The sequence below is a fragment of the Anas acuta genome, chromosome 6, assembly GCF_963932015.1.
Source record: "Anas acuta chromosome 6, bAnaAcu1.1, whole genome shotgun sequence".
Taxonomy (NCBI): domain Eukaryota; kingdom Metazoa; phylum Chordata; class Aves; order Anseriformes; family Anatidae; genus Anas; species Anas acuta.
Window position 1 is genome coordinate 2,687,302 of NC_088984.1, and position 20,224 is coordinate 2,707,525.

Sequence of the window (20,224 nt, forward strand, 5' to 3'; positions counted from 1 at the left end):
TTTCATGAACACAGGTGTTCACTCCACTTTCCCAGTTCCCTAAAACCTGGAGAACACCATTTCTTGCCTTCCCCTTGCTAAAAATAGCAAGAATAAATTCCTCGTCTTATCAGACAAAGCAGCAAAAAGCATTTTGCTCTCATCCACACTGGGTTCGCATTTACTCTTCCTTCTCAGGGTGGGGAGGGAAAGCAGGGAGGACTCCCTGGGCAGAGGAAATCAAACCGAAGGTATGCCTGCTCTGCTAACACCAGGGCGTAGCTGCAGACAGACAGACAGACATGACCTAGTTTTAATCTCCCCAGCTTGGGTACAAACAGCAAGGAAAAAGGCGGCAGCAGGAGCGCCTGCGAGAGTGGCTTGAGCATGTTGGAGCCTGCTCTGCTGCAGGTTACTGCCTTTTGGACCCAGGCTGCTTGGGGTATGCCTAACCACGCTGCCGTCACACCTCGGAGGCCCGCAGCTCAACACCCAGGGCTGTGCCTCCTCCCCAGAGCCAGGCAATCATTAAAAAATAAAAAAAAAATAAAAAAAAATGAAGACCTCATATAGCCGAGGTGGGCTTTGGGCAGACAGAAGGAGGAGAGCTCCAGCCTGCCTCGTTTGCACGCTTCCTAGGCAGCCGCTTGAGCGCTCAGCAGAAAATAGGAGATCAGCCCCTTAAAATCTCGTGTCGGAGCTCTTCTCTTCCCATTTCCCTCTGAGACTCAGCTCTGCTCTCTATGAACTAGCACGAGCACTGACCGAAGCAGAAAGTAACTGGCAGATTTTTTATTTGCCTTTTCTCTCCCATCCCCAACAACAAACCCATGCAAAAACACTCAACTGCTATCTGCTACTAATGATTTCCTACTTAGAAACATTAAAGAATGCCAAGATGCTCAAGGCCTTTCCTCAAAGTACTAGCACTAAAGTTTCTGGGCCAGAAAATTCAAGTCACTAGGAGGAACAACAGGGAAAGGAGGATACCCAAAAGGTTGTGTAGGGAGAATTGAGAGGACCTCATAGCAAGACTGAAGGCTACAGCCAAGCTATTACCTGTGGCATGTTCCTGGTGGTTGCTCATCTCAGGAGCCTCGACAAACAGATCCAGGTTCAGATGCTAGTAGAAAATTTAGCCTTACCATTCCTGACGAAATGGGTTGGTTGGGACAAACTCTCCCCGTTACTTTTACAAAAATGGGGTTTGTGTGCTGTTGCTCCAAAGCCTTGAGAATTGTGCCTGCCTGGGACATCCCTCAGAGGTTACAGCAAGCCAGGATAAATTTCACCAGGGTAAATTACTTCGACAATACGTCTGAACTTCTTCAGCAGAAGGAAAACAAGCGGAGTACCAAAGAGTAAAATCCATGAAACCTTATTTCTTACAGAGACAAGAGAAACCTACCGAGGTGTGGTTCATCTCCAAGTATTTACAGAAAGTTCAATCTCTCAGCCAGAGGTATCAGCTCCCAGCTCACTAAGGACCGCAGCGACCCCACGTAGTAGTGCTCAGCTTTCCAAGAAGCAGCGTGGCTGTGGCAAAGCATCGGATACTCCAGGTAACGAGACAGAAAGCTCAGCCTCCTTTACCCATGAATTTACAGGCACCATGTGTCAGAGGAACCTACCTCACCCTCCACCGGTAACGTCAAAGACTCCCAGCAGGCAGGTGAACTTTGGCCACACAGCCTCACAAAGAGGAACACGAATACACATCCTGGACAATAAACGCTAGTGTGGGACGGAGAACTTCCCTCAGCTGTTTATAATTCAAGCTCTCATCTAAAGCAGGGCATTTGTTCTCCTCATTTCACTAGAGCAGGCAACGGGAACTTCCTACACCTCTCTTCCCCAGGACTACTTGGCCTTACCTGAGCAGCTTGCTACCAGCAGTAATTGTTAACCTGGGGGTGGCGGCTTTGTGCATCCCTTCTGATTCAAGAAAACTTTTCTCTAATATTTCTCCTGCAGGAAGAAGGCTTCTTTTTAGAAAGAAGAACTCCAAAATTGAGACAATCTGCTTTAATGCCAGAAAATCTTCCTGTGCTGTGCTTGATCACCGAAGCCCAGCAGGTGTCTGGGTGACCCTGGTGAGGTCCACTGCCCTGGATAAATGCTAACACAGCATTTTGTTCCAGGTTCAGGTGGCCGCCTGGGGCATCTTCCCTGCGCTCTGCTGAAGCCAGGACAACAGCTTTGGCTGTCTTCTGGAGGAGAAAGCTGTGGATGGCCAGGGCAGCTTCAGGGAGGTGTAACAAGGAGGTACCTGCAGTGCCTGGTCTGAGACACACCAAGGCCAATTTGGAGGCTGTTTTTCCACGAGCTGATGGATGGCACAAGGCTGCTTCACAGAAGACCCAGCTCCTGATGTAGATGCTCGCCTGTTACCTGCTGAACCCAAGCTTATCGAGTGGGTTTTCATTCAGGACTTCCTGCTAGCGAAGCAGGTTCTAAAGGAGGGCAGTTCAGAAGCAGCACAAATTATTTATGAGTATGGATACTGTGTCTCTTGCAGGAGAGCGCAAGTGTACCATAAAACATTCCTAAATGATACCTGCAAACGCCAGCGAGAGACAATTCAGCCACATGCATTTTTTCTTCCTAATGTCTAAAGAGCTGCAAAAATCCAGAAGTTTTTAGGAGGAGATTTTTTTGGGGAGTGGGGTGGGGAAAATAAGCATTAGTTCCCCCAAATCCTGTTCATAGATGACTCTGAATTTACGCAGCAATGTGCTACGTGGATCTCTGCTTTTGTACACGAAGGTTTAATGCATGTTTTCCATAAAGTCTTGAATAACTTCTGAGGAAGAAAACAAAACCAGGTGACACTTATCTTTTACGGATGGATTCATCACTGTGTTACTGTTCTGCTGCAGTTACCATCCTGTGGGTTAAGTTATGAAGGAGCAAAGCAGCCCCAGCCAGTAACAAGCCAGAAGAAGAGGGAACACGGACCCAACACCACCACAGTTTGCTGTAGGAACAACTTCCAAGCGTCAGGAGCTTCCTTGCAAGCAATCGCTCACCTTCACAGCAAGAGTCAGCTCAAATTTCTGCCACAGCTCGCAGCCAGCAGCCACCGCGCTTCGGTTCCTGTACTCACGCTACCCCAGTCAGCATGAACTCGCAGATCCAAAACTGGAGCTCGGAGTAGTTTGACTGGCAGCTGATGAATTTTGCTAATTAATGTAAATTGTGCTAACTTGCTACATCGCTCGTAGTTGAATTCCCATGTAGAATATGCCAAGAGCTTCACTCAGACATGTTTTGCCCCAGATCGCGGCTCGTCAGTAGGTAAAACAAAAGCACGTACAAATATGTGGTTTGGGCTAATGATTTTTTCCACAAATGGCAAGGGGGGAGGGTAATTTGTCACGTTTAAGCATTCCTACAGCGGTCGGCATGTTCCAGCTTCTTTTTAACCTGGTTATTCCCCAGATCCTGTAACACTCCACACCGGGTACTGCTCACATCCACCTTTTCACCAGCTTGCATGAACGAGCCAAACTCCAGCAGCCTACTGGAGGGCCTGCCATGCCAGCAGCACATCCAAAAGCTCTTAAAGAGTGTAGAAGGGTCTACGACTTCGAAAGACATCTGAAAAATACATCCTTTTATTTAAGATGTTAACACAGATCACAGGCTGATCTTACTGCTGCACAGCACCAAAAATGTGTTTGGAAACTGAAGAGCCTCCTCTGTAAGGGAATGACAAGGCTGCATATTCCTCCTCGTTCCTTCTCTGTTACAGGGAACCTGGAAGGTTCCTCCTGGGTTTGTAAATCCAGGCCTCATGACCAGATTTGGCACGATAGGTTTATGATCGGCAGCAGTATGATTTCAGGCTGGGACAGCAAAACAAAACGCAGAGCAAGGCGCAGCGCTCCTGCGAGTCCTCTTTAAGGTCACCACCCTTAGGGACACAACCCAGGAGTCTGAGTCAGTGAGCCTAAATAAAAACCAGAGGAGAAGCAGCCAGGGCTGCAGCTGAGTAAGTGCTAGCTGCAAGCTTTGTACTGACAGGGTAGAAGAGGGGAAGTGACTTCTGTGTTTTAAACAAAAACATGACAGTTTGGAGGGACCTTGCATGCAAGACACTGGGTGGCTTTAACTACAAAGCTCCCAGTAACGCTGTTTTATTGACCTCTGTAACCACTAAGGCGGGCTGAAAGCAAGGGCAAATAATTTCAATACGTAACTATCGGTCGTTTTTAGGAAGTTTGCATTTATTAAAAAACCCTAGAAAACAACAACAACAAAACAACCCAAAAAAAAAAAAAGGCACCAACAAAAAACCAACCCCAACTCCCAGACTAGATTTACAGGTCCAGCGAGTAGTGCTGCATATTTCTGTCAACTTCCCCGCTCCTTGTAACCCTATCACAGCGCTAACTCCACCGTGCCATATAGTTATGAGCATCGGAGGAGTCTGGGCACTGGGGGAAGCTCCCAAGAGCCCCAAAGCCATCGAGGCCTTGCTGTCACCCCACTGTGGCCGCTGGCAGGCCTCGAGGCCTCGCCGCCACCCCGCTGCCCTCAGACGCGGTGGCATTCCTGACCGGAGCGGTCTGCTACCCCTTTGTAGCCCCCAACCCCCAGCTCAATCATTAACAGCATTAACGACCTGTGTATCACGCAACAAATCGTTTATGACCCTCCTTTTCAGCTTTCCCCTCCGGTTTTGGCTTCTCTTTACCTTTTCCGCGCCTGTTGTTGTCTTAGTTCAGCTGAACTCTTTGTTCATTTATTCCTTCTGTTGGGGGTGGGGAAGAATCGGAGTATTTTTCAGGCAGGAGATAGAAAGAATCCTTTTGTTCTGCTCGGGTTGATATTTTATAAGTTTAGTATGCTCTCCCTCCAGTATTTATTCTGGCTTTAGAATCCAAACCGGTCAGAGGACAAATGCTCCTTCACGAGATGCTCCCATAACCCAACAGCAAAAATTTAAGTTTTCTCTTGCTTAAAAATAGAAATTAAGGTCTAAACCGGTCAGTTACATCATTGAAGTAATGGCTAGAGAAGCCATTGAATACAGAAACCTAACGGAGGTCCCAGTGCAGGAGAAAGGAGCCGTTCTGGGCTCCTCGTAGCACTCCGCCAAGGACACAACTTTGCATCTGGTTTTGTTTTACCAGGCTGTTCTAACTATGAACTTACCAGTGGACAAGAAACCGAATACTTCTGCACATACTTTTGGTTAATTTAATGATTTATTTTTCAAACTTTTTTTTTTTTTGTAAATACATTGTTTTAAGTGCTGGAGGAAGAATCAGAAAACTGTACCTAGATCCTAACGTTGCTACCAAAGCTTCTAAGGCTCTGTAACAGCAGCACGTAACGAAATAAACCAACAGCCCTACAAGAGAACGGCACATCCTCCTTCCCATCGCAGCACTAGGTTTTCTAAGAGATGTTCTCCTCCTTGGACATCACGCAAGGCAAAGCCCCCAACACAAAGCCACGCTGCTAAGCAGTGCTTGTCCCACATGTGGCTCACACGAGAGCAGCACCACGTGTGCTTGGTGCTGAGCAGGGCACAGCACGACACCACCTCACAGCACGCCCAGGGTTTGAGGCACAAAATGCCCATCACCCTATAGATACAGGTCTGTCATTGAAACTTGGCCGTATGAGGGGCTCTGTGGTCACCTAGGTGCCACGTGGGCAAAATCCTCTGGAACAGCGCTGGAATATTCCTCTTAAAAATCATGTTCAGAAAGCACAGGCCCATCATGGCCTAGATAAATCAAGAGTAGATCTTCCCAGCTGTGTGAAACTGCACACTTTGCCAACACAAGCTCTTTAGATGTGTTACTGGAAGAGAGTTAATACGGTTAACAGAGACCTGTGCTACCAGATAGCAATCTTCACAACTGAAATCTCACACACAGATGCGAACACCATCAAACCAGTGAAGACCATCCTCTCCGGAGCCAGCTATCACTTCAGATACGTTCGTTGTGTTTGTCATTTGTCAGCAAACTGCAGACTGCGTGTGGCGCTTTTAACGAGCGTCTCCATGACTGCAGAAATGACAAGTTCCTATGGCACACGCCCCATCCCCAAACTGTTGGGGTTTGGATAACATCCACCTGTTTTTGGGCTGCTGTAGTACTTGTCCTTCATCTAGCCAGGGAAGTGAGAAGTGGTGTTCTGTCAGACAAGCTCCACGTACGACTGACCAACTTTGCAGAAGCTCCCGAGTATCTTTAGTATTCGGATCTGCAAAACTTCATCTCATTTTATGTGCCTCGCAGCTGCAGGAGCCACAGGAGCTGCTGCGTGTAACCCATTTCTCCAGCCTGCCGTAACTCCGAGAGCAGCCAGTGCCTTCTACATGTCTCTGTGGCTGGTGGGACAGGGTCCCCAATTCTCACTGACCATCAGGTTGTCACCTGCTGACACCAACCTTCAGCCCCAGGCAGGTGCAGCTCCTCTGACAGCAGCAGAATCGGGCTCTGGCACCGGCTGGGAGGCAGAACCAAGGGATTTATTGAACCAGCTGTATCTGAGCTTCGAAAAGGTGATGGGAAACACTTGTGCAAGAGAGCTTAAGGAGGACAAACACATTCTTTCACAGCGTACTACCTCACCGACTGGTTGCAGCGGTTCAGAAAGCAGCAATTAGGCACAACTGCAAGATGCAGCTCTACACATCTGGGTCACAGACAGCACGGCTGAGGTGTGGGGCTCTGCAAGCAGGATCCCTGCGTGCTCACACTTGTGTGGTTCAGTAACGTTACCGTGTGCTGTACTGACCCTCACCAGCACAGGGGGTCAGCACAAGTCAAGCACCTAGCCAGGCCATCCCCCTGAACCCAAATCACCAATTTTTCTGTGCGAATGGCATCTCAGGAGAGGATAATGCTCTGATACATGCGAGTCCAACGCAAGTCTCAACTGGCAAGGGCATGACTGCTCTTACAGGCTCCATAGTTCAGCACGGCGTATCTGGCTCCACCTGCTCCTCTCTTCAGGACGTACACACCCCGCAGTCTGCAGCGCACGTTCCAGAAGCATTACCAGTTCACAAGGCTGGGAGGACGGCTAATATGCACGCTTGTTGTTTTTGCAAATGCCGCTGTCAAACCAACAGCTCTGCTGCCGGACACTGCAAAATCCAGCTGGGCAGCACAGGCAGGGAGGGCACGGACCAGGGTGTGTGGGCAGCAATATGCCCAGACAGCAGCACACATCCCGGGGAGCACACAGCAGGCGCTGGGAGCAGAGCCCAGCGGCCCAATGATCCCCAACTAGTTCTGTGAGCACTGCCCATGCCTTCAAGAGAGGGACAAATCTGCTGAATGGAACATACACAGATGTGGACAGCAGTATGGGAGGAGAAACACCTCCTCCCACTGCCCCCACAAACAAACGAACGTTTAATTTATCTGTTGGAGTTGCTATCGTTGCTCCATAATGACAAATCCACTCTCAAAAAGTTAAAAAAAAAAAAAAAAAAAAAAAAGAAAAAGAAAAAGAAAAAAACTAACAGCAAAAAGCCCATTAAAATGTCTTTGGATACACAAGCATTCAAGAAGAGAAGAGCAGGAGCTCTTCATCTCATCTCCAGCTCCCTCACGCTGGTGGCTCAGTGCTCCCTCCACATCCTGTCCAGAGCTACCTACTGTTGGCTGCAGATAATCTCTTCCAGGCTTCCCAAATGCTGACACAGGAACCTCTGTGAGCATGCTGAACTACTTCCTTTCTTCCTGGAAAAGATTTAATAACCTGCAACTTTCTTCTGTGCCCTACTTGTAGTCTATCGTTTTCTTGCTTCTCGTATCAAATCTGCTAAAATAAAATTTTATAGAGTGACGATTCAACAAAGGAAAAACTATAAAGTTAGTTCTGACAGCTCCCCTTCTCAAAAAATTTAATCAAAAAAAGAAAGAAAAAAAATTCCTTTGCCCTTGAAAAGATGAATTGAATAGCCTTAGGTATTCTATAGTTATATTTATGAAAAAGTTTTTTGGACACTAAACACAAGTCTCTATAGGAATGAGGAAAATGTTTTGCCCAAGCCATAAACTTCTTTTTCCATTGCACAGAGAAAACATGCTACGCTCCGCTGCCAGACATAAGCTCACCTCTCCGAGATGTGCAAGTCCCATCCAGTACCTGAAGGGAAGGAGCTCTATCAGGTAATCCTAACAAATCACGCAGCTCCCCAAAAAGGCGCACACAGACGCACGCAAACATAGGCTACTCAAAGTGAGGAAAGCAGTTCTCTCCTCTGTGGAAACACAGCTTTTTTTTTTTTTTTTTTAATTATTTAGAAGTTCAATTTTTATTTTTATTTTTTAATTTATTACGGAAAATGTGTTATTAACTCTTAAATTAATGCCAATATTGAAGTGGTAGCACCAGATCACAGTACATAGTATCAAACCCACCAACAAAACATTAATAGATCAGAGAACGTGTGTTACTTTCCTATGTGGGATAAGCATTCTACTTTATTTTAAAGTCAGAGTATGAGCTACATAAAAGTAACGTAAAACTCCCTGTTTATAAATAAAAGCGAGGCCAGCACTCTTGAGCATTCCAAATCTCCAAGTATTTCCCATTTAATATCTCATTCTTAAACGCTGGGGAAGTTTACTTTCCTCACTTTAATCCAAACCAAATTGGACTATAAAATTTCTTATTTCATAATAGCAAGAAAAATACCTAACAAGACGGATCGGGACAGATTAATCCAGCTGCTGATGGTGCATTTATTTTTCTTGCAGAACGGGCATTATCACTTTGTTAGATCCACCCACCTCTGCATCTATCCGAGTCAAATAGTCAATTGGCCAGTGCATTGCCATATAAAATCTAAATTAAAAAAAAAAAGTCTTAAGTCTGTTTTTCTAACTTAAAACAATTACTTATTAACATAGTCATCAGATACTGAACTATGGGAGAAATACCTAACTTGATGCTACTTTGCAGATAAATTTTATTTCAGCTGATTGAACAAATCCCTTTCTCGTGTTTTTGGCAGAATTGTATCCGAATATTTATTTATAAGGAAGCTGTACAGCTGTTGCAGTTTAGAGAAAAACATAAATTAAAAAAAAATAAAATACTCTCCCAAAATACTTAAAGTCTTGAACAGGAAAAAAGGGATAAAAAAAATAAGTTCATTTCTTTTAAGTTCAAAAACATTCCCTTCTAGCCAATGCAAACACTGACACAGAACAGCATCAGCAACTGGAATTTAAGCTGTCCAATAGAAATTAAATTTAGAAATCAAGTTTCTCTCATTATTAGAAATCTCCTCTACTGTTCACCCTAAATTATCACTTCTCTTTTCTTATTCTTTACGGAACTATTTAAAATCATTCCACTGTATTAAGTCCAAAATCATTTTCAGAGAAGTCAATGAAAAAAAATCCCTCATTATTACTATTATTCTGCATTACTGTAATACCAGGGCTCCAGGAGGATTGACAAACACGCAGAAAGACACTGTCCAGAAGAGGCACACGAACTAGGCAGCCTTTTCATCCAGAAGGATCAGAAAATAACTCTTAAAATGTAGGCTGTTAAAATAAATAAATAACTAAATATCAACACATCTGGTTCCTACTTCTGCTCAGGGTCCTCAAAAATATTTGTTCCTATTTCTGACGAAGTACAAATGTTATTCAAGGGGCGCTTGTTTCCTCACTAAGGTACATCGAGCTTAATTCCTAGGGCATAAGCCATGCTTTGGGCCAGTATCTTAAACTGGAAGATACCATACAGCGTGTTAAGGCTCCTGTTCAAGAAAAGACTTTTGTCTGTAACCAGTACAAGACTGTCTGTCCCTGTATATATGCCTGGAAATCTTAATCTGAAAAGGAAGATGCAAGCCATTTTAAAAATAATTCTCATGTTTTTATTAATTGTAAAGCACACGCTTCTGTTTCTGTGAAATAAATTCACAGTCTTGAAACTCTGAAGACAAGAGTTAAAAAATAAGTTAAATTCTCTACCAGAATGCATTTGCTCAAGTGCAAAGCTAACAAATGCTAAAATTTTTGGCAACGCTTCTGCATTTCTGAATCATTAGGTAGTCAAACTATTTTTTGATTTTGCTTGCGTGATGTTGGATTATAATAATCCATATAAATCAGTGGTTTCCCCTCGCTAGGAATACTGTGTTTACTTCTGGTCATCTGATGTCGAAAAGATGCATTAAAAAACGGGGAGGTTCAGAAATAAATAACAAAAGCCACTTGCACATACAGTAGTGGCTCAGAAATGTTTACTTTAGAGACGAAGGAGAAGGAATATAGTCAAAGTAAACAAAATGATGGAGAGCCAGAGAAGGTATGCTGAGCATTTCAGTCACCCTTCTCAGAATATAATGACGGGATGCTTTGCCTCACGAAAACTTAAACATGTAGGTCTTTGGAAAGAGACCTGCTTATGGCAGAGCTCTCCGATGCTCCCCCCCAGCCGAACTCACAGCCACGAGACAGACCCGAAGGAGGACAAAGCAGAGAGCTGGACCCAAGTCATGCATTTAGTTGCCTAGAGACTTCACTCCTGGAAACCTAAACATCTAGGCCAAAGTCCTCAAGATATTTAAGCGCTTCTTTCCTACTGATAGTGGCTGTCGCTTGAAAACAACGGGGCTTGCCATCCACGTCTGTCTGATGATCGAGACTGTAGCAACATGAAGTCTTCCAAGTCTAGTAAAAATATTGTGAATTTATGTATGAGCCTGATAGCAGTCAGATGCCTCTTTATTTCCCTTTTGTGATCAAGTCATCCTGTGACTCTCTCTTAAGCAGAGCCTGTTATTAAGCAGCACTTCCTAGTTGATGCTGCGTGAGAGTCGAAGGCAAGGCTCCCTACCTGTGTCCCTGGAAGGCCACCAGCTCCCTCCCGTAAGATCTGGCCACCTCCCTGACCCTGCTCACTGCCCCACCAGGCAGTGCTCCTGCCCACGATGTGCCAGGGGCTCTCGGGTCCACCTTCCCTCTCTCTGATGGTGAGCAGAAGACTCTGCCTCCCATGTAGCCAGCGCACCCAACCTCACACATGGTGGTAGGATGCTCATCCACCCCTTAAAGCATCTCGCTCCTCCAGCGAAGGCAGCTTCAGCCTGCTTGTTGTGCACAGAAGTCACCGTATTTCTACCTGGTGATGCATTCTCTGCTGTGGATTTCCAAACTCAGCGCACACTCAAGGTCTTATGACGAGGGACAGTCGGTGCCATGGAGCTCATGCGGGGCAGAAACGCAGCACGAGGTACAGAGGAAGCCAGGGGTGGAGAAACCATGGATTATACCGGACAGGATTAATGCAGAGATTAAAAAGGCAGTAATTATTTGCAGATTTTTGATGAATGCAAGTATTTGGATAACCTAATCCTAAAACAGCACCTGTTTGTGGAGACCTCTGTTGCACAGACCTTCAGAGCCCACAGCAGAACACTACCTAGGAGTCTCCGTGATGCTATGGAGCTTTGCCACCAAGACACCGATAACTGGAGGTGCTTTAAGATACCTTCAGTTTAAGGCTTACCAGTAGTTAGCAGTGAATAATTTTACATTCACCACCATTACATGAAAAATTTTGTTATATTACGTACGGATTTTGATTACTTCTACCAAAACAGCAACTAAAGAGTATTGTTTCATTTTTTTTTACAATAGGAGCTCTGAAACATTGAAGACGTACAGATACTAGTATTATAATTATTTGCAATAATTAGCAAAAGCTGAACATGAAGGCCTTTCATACTGTTTTGTTAAAAGCAATAACATTAAGAATACGCATAATATACTTCCAACAGTTGCACCGCAGGATAAATGGTTTTCAGGTCATTCTTTCAAAGCCATAACTTAAAAACCAAAACCAAATAAAGTTAAACTTAGTTTTCTTCAGAGTAGATCAATACTTGGAGAAAGCAGATTAGCTGTTTTCAGATAAAAGGAAAAAAATGTAGACAACTTCTGCAAGATTTATGCATTAATTTCCTAACCGTTATTGCTCTGATAATTATTATTTAAGAAAAGTTATGTAGGTCCTACCACACAGGAATGTTTTCACTTGCATAATGTATTCTTAAGTTCCTTCTACATTAAAAAAATAAAAAAAGACTTAAGCTATCTTTCAATTTCCTGCTTATTTTTCAGTTCTGGGGTATGCTCCCCAAGTTTGTGTGTCTGTAGATTCTCAGCTGAGATCTTACATCAGATACGGACTTGTGAGTTGCAAAAAATGATCAAGACTGATTCATAACTGAAGTTTTGAGGGAAAAAAAAAAAAAAAAAGGAACATGGGAAAAAGACCAGCAAAAACCACAAGCACAGGAAGAAAGCTAAATATGTAAGGTGATCCACTAGGAATCCACATACCAGCTGATTAAGAAGTCGCCTAACGACCAGCTTACGAGATCATTACATGGTTGGAACTGCTCACTCCCCCAGTACCCTCAGTGAAGTTAGAACTCGTGAAAAATTCAGGTTTAGGGTTTTATCCAGCACCCCTTAACAAATATCCATGCCCAGACATCAGTGAAAACAAAATAACCTTTTTTTCCCCCGCTTATTTATCGTACAGGATTTTAATCACAAAATATCGAGTGTACAAATAAAGTATTTGACTGATAAATCAAAAAATTAAAATCACCTTACACAGCAATATCATAAATACCCCAAATTACATGCCTAATAAACATGTATCGTTGAGGAATTGTAATTCGGCCAAGGAGCGATGCAAAACCCTAACAAAGATGTCAGAAGTATAATCCAGCTTTCAGCAAAAACATCCACACCACCACAGCGAGCACTGCAACTTTATAGATAGTACGCTCTGCACAGATGGACAAGTAATTTTTAGAAATGAATCACGCTGCAAATGATTTTACTAATTTTAAAACAGAGGTGAGGAACCAATAGCCTACAGGCCAGATAAGGCTTGCTTCAGATGGCCTACAGACACGTACTTGCTCCACTGCCTAATAACACCAAGGCAGACCTCAAGGAAAATCACCCATGATTTAAAAGGCTCCAACAATTCACGTATTTTTAAACATATCATCCTTAAACACCAACATCAGCCCGAAGTTTAGAGTATTGAATTAAATCTATGCTATTAGTTCACATCTAAAAAAAAAAAAAACCACAAAACCCAAGACGCTAATCGTGTTACTTCCCCTTAAATATAGCACATCCTCGCTATCCTGAGACGGTGGGACTTCACAGCCCTAAACATTTAAATCATCTGAGTAGAGGAAAATTAGGGATCAGGGGTGCTTTGAATTCGGAGAGCAGCCCATGCGCGGTTGCGGCAGAAGTATCCTGATACCTGCTTCGACAGGGAGTAGCATATTCCACGGTGCTTATGCAGGAGAAAACTTCCCCTGAAATCAATTCCTGCTTTGCCTTGAAAAGATGCAGCCCCAAATATAGATTTCAGTCTTTCATGGGCAGCCTTTAGTGCAGCGCATTTTTGAGCCTGAAAATGTATGCGAGGTTCTAAATATGAAAAGAATAACAAGTAAAAAAGTTCAAAGGAACAGACCGAGAAAGAGAGAAATCCTGAGCTACCAGGCTATTTTCATCCTTTCTGGCAATTATTTGCAGCTGCCCCGAACATATTGATATTTAGTAAACTGCAGGCTGCAGCTTTAATTGAAGTTTGAATGTTATAAACAGTTCGCTGCCTGGCTCTGGCCTGCGCTCTAATACCATCAGCAGAGCAGAGATGGGAAGCATAAACAAACCTTTTAACTAGATTACAGTTTCTAAAACGGCCAAGAAATCCTTCGGCAAGAACTCCTGTGTGACAAAACCTTCAGGAAGGGAAAATATTTTGAAACAGTATCTTAAAAAAGCCTAACCTTTCCTAAGGTGGCATGAGCGGGAGCCCTCTGAGGAACGTGACTTGCATGTTCTCAAATGGGGCTGTCCTCGGGAAACACGCTCTGAGGGGAGGGACGAAAAATAAAGCCAAAACCCAACCAGAATGTCTTACAGCAAAGATATATCGTCTGTTTGCAAAATGGAATGATATTAAGAAAAAAGCTTTTCAAAAATACTTCAAAATACATCAAATTTAGTCAGTGTTCAACTGCCAGCAGATCTTAGCGCTCCTCACCTCAAGAAGCCATGCTCAAGAACCACACAACTGAAACTCAGTGCATCTCCAACACGTCTAGCCCTTGAATCCGACCCTTCTAATTACACATTTGAGCCAAGCTTCTTCCTCACAAGGCTTACAAGGGGACAACACATCCCCCTTTCTGTCCCATAAACTGTGAAGGAGAAAAGGCAGCTCCGTTCTAAGAAATCGGCTCACCACAAACCTTTGACTAATCCATGTCATTAGTCAATGATGTCATTTGCCTACTTTTGCAAAGTCTTCTTAAGAAGAAAAAAGAAAATAAAAGAAAAAAGAAAAAGCCGATATTCAAAAATTCATTTCCTCTAGGGACCGGAGAGTGATCCGGCAAAAACTTTCTTTTCTGCTCATCTTCTATGTACATAGAAAATAAATTTTACCTCATGAAGTCAACAACATGCTTATGTAAAACTAAGCACGGAAGTCTTAATTCCATCTGAGCCTTAAAAGTAACAAAAGAAAGCAGCAGCTCCCCTTGCCCCCAGCCTGAAAGCAGTTTGGGTGCACAACGTGAAGGAAAAGCCAGCGCCGGCAGAGCCCTACCAGGACACAGCAAAGTTGTGCTCCTTCTGGTGGGGCTATCAAACAAATGGGTGTATACAGGAACATAAATACACACAGGCATACATGTGTACGTGTATACACATACATGTATGAAAACACGGTTTCGGTATATAGGTAAAAGCCTGCAGAATGAAGACAAAAGCGCTTAACGTGTTTATATGAAGAGCTTAGCAGGCCGTAACAGGCGATCCAAAATAATGCGTTGGCAACCATCTACCAGAATTGAAAAATAAAATCTCTAAAATAGGAAAATTTAAATTTAATGTATTTTTTTTTTTGGAAAAACTGAATTGCTTGCATTCTGTAGGCCTACCTTTTCTTTGGTTGACCTCTACTCTTCTCCTAAGTCAGGCCACGCTCGTTTCTTTGGCAGCCGGGTACAAGGCAACAGTATTGCAAGCCTCTCCTTATCTACAGGCTGAGAATATCACCATTTGATCCAACAGGATTTGTTGGGCAAACAATTGACAACTGTTCTGGTTCCCCCACCTGGGGATTTTCCTCAGCGAGGCCATGCTACCGATTCTGCGAACCAAGGGCCCTCGTATTTAAGATGCTATTTACGGTTCAGATTACTCCTCCCTCAGTAAATTACCAAAATAATCCTGGATTTAATATCACTGAAAATCTAGACTAACCTCAAATTAAGAGAATTTATATATATATGTATGTATAAAAATAAATCCTGGGCTTCGTCTCCACATTGTATGGGTATAATGTAATTAACATAGTGCTGCTGTGGTCTTAGTTACCAGATATTGTCACAAGGTAAGAATTTTTAAAGCATTGTTTTGGTTGCTTTATTTTAAAAATATTTCCTGCAAAAGAATTAAAAAGTTGAAGAATTTAACCATAGTAATGAACGAAGTCCTCTATTCCTTCTTTGATGAAGGAAGTTGGTAGAAAGCTCATGAAGAATTTCCAATCATTTTAATGCTTCCATGTTTTAAGTAAATTTAAAGCTCTCAGAACAGAGGATTCAGCAAAAAAAAAAACCACCCTCAAAGCCCCAAACCCAGTGAACCAACATCTGGAGATGAGAGAGGCACTCAAAGGCACCCTCGGTGATTTGTTCCTTAGTCATCCCCACGGGAAGGCCAGGGGGTAATGGAGATTTTTGTGATGGGAACACCTGTCAGGCTGCAGATAAACCGAGATGATCAACTCATTTCACAAAGGTCTATGAATAGCCATCTCATGGTAATGACTGATTCCTGCTGCCATGTGCCAGATCAAAACAACAACTCTGAGGTAAGACTGCAAACGCAGATCTTTGGAGCCTCAAAATTGCTTTAGTTTAAAACAGAAGTTAAAATCATCTAGTTCTTACACTTCTTTTTTATATTCCTGCATGTAGATACCCACATGCGTTTGTGTACATAGCTAGACATGTAAGCCCATGTACTCATACACTTTATAATTTTGTATTCTATGTGGTTTTGACAAATTTTAATTGACTTAAAAAATCTGCCAAGTCTGAGCTCCTTTCTAGACAACTCATCAGCAAGTAGGTATCACAGTACGAACCAACTCGGAATTTGGAGACTGGGAAGGAGTCAGCACTGCTTCATTTCTGATCTGCTGCTTTTTATTAGCTTCCCACCTGATTCAACCCTAGTTCCACAGCTTTCAGGACGCTTTAATTTCCAAATTTCTGTTCCTAATCCAGGCTCCAGTTCTCATGCAGGCCTATCTGAAACCGACTGAGCAGGATTATGCCACCTAATCGTTCCCAAAATAATCACAAAGAAAAGCCAACACAAGTCCGTGCTTTCAAACACGCAGATCACTCTTACAAAGAAGGTCCTTAATGACATAAGCACACTCAGAAACGTATCCCATCTCTTTTTATTATCAAAACTCTTGATTAGGCAACTCTTGATACTCCTGATGGGATGATACGGAAACCAACACAGGGCCCTTAAAAAGGGACAAACAAAGCGAGCCCCAAACCGCACAACAGACCCCAAAGGAGCACCAGAACTCCTCGCTCTTCACAAGTTTTAACAGCACTGTTGAAAAGGAAGCCCAGTCACGTTGAAATTTGGTGTCCTGAGCCATTTATAGACGAGATTTTTCTCTCATGAGCTGCTGGGACCATGAGGCCCCTGAAGCCCCAGGTGGGCATGAGGGGCCACCCTCCCACATTATGGGCTCAGACACAAGCACTGCTCTTACAGACCCTCAAGGTACTGAAGACACACAAGGAATCACCATGAATAACAAGAGAAAACCCAACAACCTACTGACAAACCACGTCAAAAAAAAAACAGAGTAAAAGGAGGCATCCCGTTTTTGAGCGGACCGTTGCTTACGCCAACATCCTTGGTGCTTTTTACAACAAAGAGCGAGCCCGATCCCTCCAGATCCAAAGAACGAGAGGACCGTAAGCACGGAAAAGTTAAAGTATTGCAAGAACTCTGTCAAAAAGCAAGAGGCTCTTTAAACACCCCCTTCCCCAGACCAAATACGAACACATTTGACAACAACGCGTGCATGGTACAACGGTAGACTTTGAGGAAAGGCTTCCAAAGACAGATCTACGCCTGGCCCAAAGGGAACTTCACATCTAGCGATTCATCTTTGCTCAAAAGACAATTCATGGAAAGAGATGCACAAAGCTCTCCTGGAAGCAACCAGCGTCTGTAAGTACCTACTGATAACAGCAGCGGAAAGAGCTTCAAAAAGCCCCACAAAACTCCGTCACAGCTGCTGATAACTCGCAGTCTTCCCTAAAACGAGCTGAAGGCCTCGATTCTTTCAGTCCTTAGCAGGCTGTTGTGACAGCCACCAGCCGCCCCAAATTAGCCCTAGACCCCTCTGTAGGAGGCATTCCTATGGAAATGCAGGAATTATGCCTGGGACAGCCCCGAACGGGCTCCCCAGCCCCACAAAGGGCTCCTTGGGATGGACAGGCCTCCCCTACCAAATCTCCCCAGCTTTTCTTTCCAGCGCAGACCTGGCTGCAGGAGCTGGAGGCCTATGGAAACTACGGGTTTCTCAGCGATTTCACCCCTAGGATTTAACACCAGAGAAGGCCCTGGATTTCTCCATCCAGTTTTGGAGTCCTGGTAGGGCGTTTTACCGAGTAACCGTGTTAAATCAAATCGTATCAATTTCCAACATTAAAGCAGGAAGAAAAGGAAGCGTGAATCTGCAATAAATAATACATCGCATTGGCTGTGGGCCTTCAAACCCACAGACCCGCAGCTCCACTTGGACCGGGAGCACAGTCCCGAGGCTGCTATGGCTTCCCACAACCAGATGAGAGTACAACGGGACCTCCAGTTGAGAAAGAAGCCTTGCTATGACAAACACAACCCCCCTGTCCTTTATTCCTGGACAGTCTGCTGCTGTCCAGTTCTTGCAAGTAGTAAAATAAATAGGAGGAGAGCCACATATTTAAAGAACGGGGTCTGCGCGCGCAGCCACTGGGTTTGAAGACCCAAAATTTTGGCAAAGCGATAACCACGTGTTTAAAACCCAAGGCAACTAGTTTGCTCCTGCTAACACGAAACTACGGGCAAACTACTGAAACAGCTACAGCTCCGGCTTCAACTCTTCATCGCAATATTTTTAAGTCCCGGCCCAAACAGATATCGCTCCCGCTCCTCGCGCCAATCAAACTACTGCTACCTCCAACAGCATGATCACAACAACCAGGTATTTATGCACAAATTGGAAACCAGAGACACCAACGCGGTCAGGGAGGGTTCCTTCTCGTGGGTCTCCTGCCCGTGTGGGGCAGAGGGGACGCCCGCTTGCTGCTGACCTCCATTTAGCTGCCATGCCCCAACCAAACACATACTCACGGCCTACTCCATGGTTCAGCATCCACCCCGAGCCCTCAAACCGTCCTCCCGAAATCACGAAGAGCTCCATTAAAGCTCCAGAAACCAGCAGACCCCAGCGATTTCACCGTCAACACCGGGCTGCCATAGGGGGGGGGGGGGGGGGGCTCTGATTTCAACTCCGCGTTCCTGCCCCGGACTCCTACTTCTGGGCTCTCCGCTAGCCCCTGGCAGGCTGGTCCCGGCGTTGTTTCCTCGTCCCCTCACCTCGGGGCTGTGCCGGGTGGGTTTGGGTGCAAACCCCGCACGCTCGGCCCGCCGGCGGTGCGGCTGGAGGGGAGCCGTGGCCTTTCGCGGCACAAGGCCGTGGCGAGCGAGATGACAACAAAAATACCTGCCAGACGCTGCCGCCGGCCGCGGGCGAGCTGTAGGGCCAGCCCCGGGTTGTAGGGGGCTGCCAGGCTTTGTAGGGCCGGGGCCTGGGCTCGGGGAACTCGGGGCTGGCGGCTGGAAGGCCACCGGCGGCGGCCCAGCGGGGGGCAGACCCCGGGGACCCCAATACACGCAGCCACCTCCTATAGGGCCGGCCACCCCGATACCTCCGGCCGTCCCCTATATGCCCGGATCCCCCGATACCTCCGCGTACCCTGCATACCCCCAGCCACCCCAGTTACCCCCAGCCACCCCAATACCTCCGCTAACCCCCCATATCCCCAGCCACCCCAATCCCTCCATAAACCCCCTATATCCCCATGCACCCCCCCCACCTCCAGCCACCCCAATACCTCGGGGTACCCCCCATTCCCCCAACCACCCCCACACCCCCCCCACACCCCCCTTACCTCAGGACCCCCCAACACCTCCATGACCCCCCCCAGCACCCCCCTCACCCCATACACCCCCCCCCACCCTATACACCCCCCCAGCCCCCCCCGTTTTGCCTGTTCCCCAACTTTCCCTACAAAAACACCCCCCCCACCCCCCGTGGACCCCCTCCCCTCCTCGAGCAGCCCCTCCACTCTTATTTTTTTCGCGTTTTTTCGCCTTGTTTTCCCTCCCTCCCTCCTCTCCCCCCCCCCCCCCCCCCGGCCCGGCCCGGCACTCACCTCGGCGGCCCCCCGGCGGCGCAGGCGGCGGCGCACACAAAGGGCAATAAAGGGGGAGGAGGGGAGCGAGGGGGGGGGGGGTTGGGGGGGGGGGGGTGAAAGGAAAAGGAAAGAGAAAAGGGAAAAAAAAAAAAAAAAAAAAAAGAGGGGGGGGGGGGGGGGGAACCCGACTGAGGCGCCGCCGCCGCCGCCGCCCGCGGGGCTGGGAGGAAGCAGAGGAGGAATTGAGGAAGGGAAAAGGGGGGAGAGGGAGGAGGGGGGGGGGGGGGTGCAGGGGAAAAAGGGGAGAAAGGGAAAGGGGGGGGGGTGCAAGTGTCGGCCTGTCCCTTTAACGGGGTGAAGCCCGGCGCCCCCCGCCCCCCCCCGCGCTCCGCATCTCGTCAGCGGCCGCCGCGCTTCGGGTGCGGGGCTCGGCGCGGCGCGGCCGGGCGGCGAGCGAGGAGCGGGCAGCGCGCATGCGCCCCACGGGGAGGGGAGGGAGGGGAGGGAGGGAGGGAGGTGGAGGGAGGGGGGGGGGGGGAAGAGAGGGAGAGGGAGGAGGGAGGGGAGGGAGGTGGGGGGGGGGAGGGAGGGGTCCCAGAGGGCCCCGCGCGCGCGCACCCGGAAGGGGATGGGGGAAGGGAGGGGCGGAAGGGGAGGGGAGGGAGGGGAGGGAGGGGCACGGGGTGG

The 20,224-nt window shown here is 46.4% G+C and overlaps 1 protein-coding gene across 7 annotated transcripts in view; it reads right to left on the reverse strand.

Moving 5' to 3' along the window:
- MBD5 (methyl-CpG binding domain protein 5) overlaps nt 1–20,029 on the reverse strand; it is a 128,646-nt gene extending 108,617 nt beyond the window's left edge. For 5 of the 7 annotated variants that reach the window (XM_068687018.1, XM_068687016.1, XM_068687017.1 and 2 more), the window contains exon 1: nt 19,556–20,029. The gene's annotated coding sequence lies outside the window, so the exon portion shown is untranslated. The remainder of the gene's footprint in view (nt 1–19,555) is intronic. The other 2 variants (XM_068687021.1, XM_068687020.1) reach the window with 1 other exon arrangement.
- Nucleotides 20,030–20,224: the final 195 nt, after the last annotated feature.